This window comes from Cimex lectularius, unplaced genomic scaffold, assembly GCF_000648675.2.
Source record: "Cimex lectularius strain Harlan isolate CLEC.00 unplaced genomic scaffold, Clec_2.1 scaffold69, whole genome shotgun sequence".
Lineage (NCBI taxonomy): Eukaryota > Metazoa > Arthropoda > Insecta > Hemiptera > Cimicidae > Cimex > Cimex lectularius.
In genome coordinates, this window is record NW_019392630.1 from 283,539 (window position 1) to 289,538 (window position 6,000).

At 31.9% G+C, this 6,000-nt stretch overlaps 1 protein-coding gene across 1 annotated transcript in view; it reads right to left on the reverse strand.

Moving 5' to 3' along the window:
* Window positions 1–6,000, reverse strand: part of LOC106670343 (cytochrome b561) — a 35,323-nt gene extending 29,323 nt beyond the window's left edge. Inside the window, exon 1 of the mRNA XM_014400579.2 lies at window positions 5,763–6,000. The gene's annotated coding sequence lies outside the window, so the exon portion shown is untranslated. The remainder of the gene's footprint in view (window positions 1–5,762) is intronic.

The window sequence follows — 6,000 nt, forward strand, 5'->3', positions numbered from 1 at the left end:
AAAAGATAATGACCCTCATACTGTCTATTCTTTTATGGACGATTTATTCATTTGAGGAGAAAAAGAAAAAAAGCTAAAAGTAAAAACGTTAGTGTTAAACGTTACAAACTGATAAAAACTGTTTGTAATCATGCTACCTGACCGACAAGCCTAGCCGAAATAAAATCTTATCTGCGTGCTATAAAGAAGCTGACCTCTGGATATGATTGTTACCTTGACTAAACACTCCAATAAATAAATAAATGCAGGAACTACTGTTTAAAATGATTGACTAAACTGTAGATTCATTCTGTACACAACTAAAATCAGATATGCTTTTGTTAATTATTGAGCGTATGCATTATACAAGTGCCAATAGAAGTTAATAATAGCATAAAAAATAGACATGCCTAGATAAGGGTTTAACAGTTATTTGGATGAACTCAATAATGATGTAGGACTTTAATTTCAGTGCCTCTTTGAAAAAATTGCACGAATCACTAATTTGTATATAACTGTAATATAATAAACTGATCAATTGGTGTTCTTGAGATCCTGAATCTTTTAAATAAGATAACATAAATAACTTCTTAATTGTTTATAAATTTGACATGATTTTTGAAATTTGTAAAAATTTAGAAAAAAGAAAGGTTTTCCTGCTAATATAAATTGCAGACACTGCATAGAACAGTAGAATTTATTGTATAGCTTTTTGTATATAAAAATTTCATTTTGTAAAATCTCAATCATCTCAACGGCATGATTATTCTGTTATGTGACTATATTGTTATACATATTCTTTTCCTTACAACAACAAACTTGTCGGAAGAGAGTATTACATTTTGAATTTAAAATTCTTTCAATTGCAGGGGAAAAAAAAGATTTTTCCATCGCTCAATTATGTTTTTTGAAGATATGTTTCATTGTTTAAGCTGGCAGTGAGGTGTGTGTGCGTGTGTGTATAACTTACGAATTTATCATTATTTTTCATGTTTGGGTGGAACATATATAGTTTCAATTTCTAAACATGTTTATTCCATGCGTAGCATGCGACACCAAAGTGAGTATTAGAATATTCTAATTAAAACATTAATTATTCAAAACAACGTTATTTTATTAATTTGTAAGTGTTATTTCCTTCCATAACTAAATAAATTGTTTGTAGATCAAATGGAATAAAGTACTTCAATCCTTTCAAATAAGAAATTATTTAAAAAATTTATCATTGCCCATCATTGATGAATCACCATGACTAAATACCACACACTAAAGTCTTTTTATTAATGAGCATTTTTTAACTTATAATTTAGATTGGCAAAAACAGTAATACCAATAGCAGTTGTGTCAACCTCCCAACCGTACAATTAATACTTGACTACACTGTACCTTGTACTATGTACTACAGAAAAAACGATAAAATGTCATAAGTCATGCACAATGTAGATATATTGCTGGAAGAATTTTGTCAGATTTAAAAAAAAGAAAGAAATTTGGAAAACAAACTCAAATTACATATAAAAGAAGGTAGGTACTGATGAATGACAAAATAATTCACTCATTGGACAAAAACAATCCAAGAACCTTCTGGCGAATATAAGAAAGAAAGAAGCAGCATAATGCATCAAAGCTAGCAGGAAAAAAATTCGAATCCTAAAAGGATTCTTAACAGGACACTGCAAACTGAATGGACATTTGAAGAAGATTGGTAACATGTAGACGAGAAATCATCACGGCTACTAACAACATAACCATAGAAGAAATTCAACTGCTGAAATTAGGTCTACTCATCAAATTCCTTGATGAATTAGACTCACCAGTGTGGAGATAATGTAAATATCTCACTGGAAGAATCTCCTTGCCAAATTGGAAATAAAAAGAAATTCGGAAAAACGAACACAAAGTACATAAAAAATAAGGTCAGCATCGATGAATGACAGAGATGTAATATAGATGAATGTAAAGGTTCTGAAAATAAGCAGAGGAAAGATGTCAGGATGACATATTCACTATCATATTTACACTAAAGGAAACAATTTTGTGGCTAATACCAAGATGAGCTGAGGCAATAATTAATTAATCAGAAAAATCAGGACCCACTGGTATACTTTTAAACAGAAAAGTGGATACATCGGCTCTTCAAGTGCATATATACTTATATTGTAGCATAGCCCTTGAAGTCTCCATTTTATATTTAACTGTTACAAAAATTCTGCTGGACCCTTACAAATGAGATGTATTAGCGCCATTTTTATTTTTCTTCTATCATAGGGTTTAAATCAATTGCAAAATGTGATTATATATTTAAAAATGGTAGATTTCCACCACATAATTTTACTAATAAAGTTGACTGAAAACTGAACTGAAGTGTGATAATACATACCACGATTGTAAAAATTAAAATCTTTAAGGATCTTTAATTTTGTCTTACTTTTAATTGGATTTCATGATCAATCAACTATTGTTTAAAAAATCTTGTGGTCTACAACACAATTTTCTAGAGGTATGATTTGTATGAAAAAGTATACTATTCAAAACTGGCATTAATACCATTCTGAAAGTGTTAAGCTATGAAAAGGTAATTAAATAACTTGTATAATACCAGCATCTTTTCTGATAAGAATCCTGTTTCATTTATCTTTTGACAACAGATAAACTGTTCTCTACTTCCCAACTGTTGTGGGGGGGGATGAAAAAGGGAATTAAAAGTAAAAAACATACCATATATATAAATTAGGTTCTGAAACTTGAACATTTTACATATCTTTTAATTTTGTTTTGCATTTAATTGCTACACATTACCTGCATTTACTATGGTGCTACACTTACATGCAGCAGGAAGTACAACATAACCATAGAAGAATAGGTACAGAATGGGGAAACAATAGTTCTCAGTGCTGCATATTACATACCCTAAATACTACTTCTACATATTTATCATCTGCATCCTTTATTGAATGAGACATATTAGCATTGTTTAAAAACGTGATATGCCCACAACTTAACAATTTTGGACTACAATGTTGTGAATGAAAACCCAATTTACACAATTCAAAAGCGTTTTAAATAACTTTCTGAAAGTTGTTAAATAAATGTACCATAAAACCAGCATCCTTTATGAGAAGAATTAATTTAGCTTTCGATAGCAGAAAAACCGATTCTCTACCTCCATATTAAGAAGAAAGGTAAAAGGGGGAAGTAAAATCACAAAATATAACATCCATATGAATTTGGTTTTGATATTTAAACCACATTTCAATTTTATTTGTTTTGCATTTATCTGTTGTGCATCACCTGCATCATTCAACCGTTGAAACCGGGCCTACTAATGAAACTTCTTGTTCAACTAGGACTCACTGATGTGCTGTAAGGTACAATAGCTCTCAAAGGATCAATGTATATTACACACCACAAATATTACATATTCATCTACCACTTTAAGAGAAAATAGGAATTTCTAATTGAAAAAAAAAAAAAAAAAAAAAGCTCATGTCCAATCATTGGCAAGATGTTGTTGAACAGAAAGGATATCAAAATAAAATATTAAAGTTCAAGGAATATATTTACTTTTTTTTACCCATCCACCTTCCACCTCCCCGCCATACCTAAGGGAGATCCCATAACGGCGTACCACAGCCACTAAACTAATTCAAATGGGATGCAAGTTTAGGAGATCTTATTGTGCTTAACGGCTTCCTTCAACCTTGCCCTGAAAGGGAAGACCCAAGGAAGGAGGGAAATATTTTTATTATTATTAATTTACCTAATCTACTAGGTCTCCCCCTTGCTGGTTAATCCTTTTGAATACACTTTCTAATGAATATACAATATTTTAATAAATAACTAACAATTATGGATACAAGGAGTAACCAGCCTGGAATTAAAAGTTCAAGGAAACACTAAGATCTAACAAGTAACTTAGCTATCATAGGAAGAAAAATAGAAAAAAGAAAGAAAAAACTAGTCAGGTACTTTATCGACTATAGCTCGGCTAACAGGCTTGAGGACCTCAAATTCGAATATATTTACTCATCAATTTTTAGGAGGTGTCCAAATATTTTTAACATGATAATCTGAATTGTACCTTTTTTGTTTTTGTTTATTAAAGGGGGGACTAGTTTGTACCTCAGTAAGGATCATACATAAGACTAGTGTGTCTTAATATAACGCAGGCAATGCATACCTGCCCCACTGCAGCAATGGAAACCACACTGATTTTCCACCTAACATTAGTACAAAAGTTGACTTTTGAGAGTGGTAAAAGACCCTGAGATACAAGGGTATAAAACCAGATCTAAGGAAGAGCCCACAAAATGCTGGAGAGAATTAAAATAAATGAGATGGCTATAACGTTATCTTACAAATTGAGAGAAAAACTAACCTTTGACAGACCCTTCCAAGTGGGACATAGATAATTGAGACCTTTGGAAGAAAGGTGGCCCCAAATCACAAGAAGAGTCCCAATATGCCCTAAGATGGATCAAAGATGGAACAGAGAGGTCTAAAGGGAACTATATTCTAGGACAAATCCCAACAATTTTCCAAGGTAAGCTCCATGCAAGCTCTGCGCACAAGATTTAATAAAGAAAAACATTAAAGGTGCACAGATTTACATACTTTCATAAAGTCAGGCAGCTATAAATGCACTAAATGCATATGCTTTCAACTTCAAAATTATCTCGGAGTGCCTAAATTGCCTAATGGCCCTAGAAAAACATAACAAGATTACTTAAAGTGTGTTCCAGGACATGAAGGTATAGAAGGAAATTAACAGGCTAACTAACTATCCAAAAAAAGTGCAGCCTTCTCACCCATGAGACCATTAATCAACCACAACTAGGGGCAGAAGAGTGTGTGTTTAAACTGTAACTGGAAAAATGTCTTGAGAAAGAATAACTCAAGCACTGGACAAAGGGCAAGCCAAGGGATTTATCAAGCTCACAAAATGGAAGGTGAAGTAACTCCTCTATCTCACCAGGCAGGATTTGAAGAAAATTATAGGCTTCTATACCAGCCACTACTGTATTAACTACCACCTAAATAAGATAGAAAAAGCAGAGACAGAAACGTGCCAACTCTGTCTGGACAAATCGGAGAAATCAGCATTAACCCTGTCACAGTACAGCCGCTTTGGTGCGTGAAGAGGCACCTTAGCCTTTAGGAAAATGTGCATTTTCCAAAGTATAGTTATAATTTATAGGGCTTCTATAATAGATCTATATTTTTTTTAAATTTATTCAATCCCACAAACCTCAAAAAACTTGTTTTTCCTTATGTAGCCTAAAATTAAATTAAGGGTCAGGTTGTCGAGAAATTACAGTCACTGTAGTTCATCACGTGCCATTAAATTAAAGAGAAAAATGAAGTTTTAAAATCCTTACATAATTAAATATAAAACTATGAAACTTTAGGTTAAATAAATTTAATATCAGTTCATTGCTGAGATGTGTAAAACTATATAAATAAATAAATTATGAAATATAATGACATAACATCAATTATATGAAAATTTAATATATCTACAACAAATAAGTATGTTTAATTACATGTATGAACGTTTTATAGCTTCACAAGGTCAATAAATTAATGCGCAGTGTATGAAATACGCGAAGGGAAATAAATAGAATAATATTTAAAATTAAATCTCTTATCTAAAACTATATTTTTATTTATAAACGGGCTTTTTACGAGGCTAACACTTTTGTACGTTAGACAACGCAATACCTACAACTGAATTGTCATTCGATTAGTGTTTAAATTAGCCTGTCAGAAAAAATTTATCTCACCTTTTACTGGATCGGACGAACTCTTCAAAAAAGAAGGTGTAAACAAAACAAAGGGGGTTGATGTTGTAAAAATAATAAAGAAATCTACAGTCACAGTCTTTACAACGGGGTTGTGATGTACATTTACATTACACACGGTTTGCAACCTGCTGGGACAAAAACCGAACATTCGTAGTTATTGAGAAATTGTGTAAAAAACAAAAAAAGACTTTCCCACGCGCATTTTTTCCTAATTATT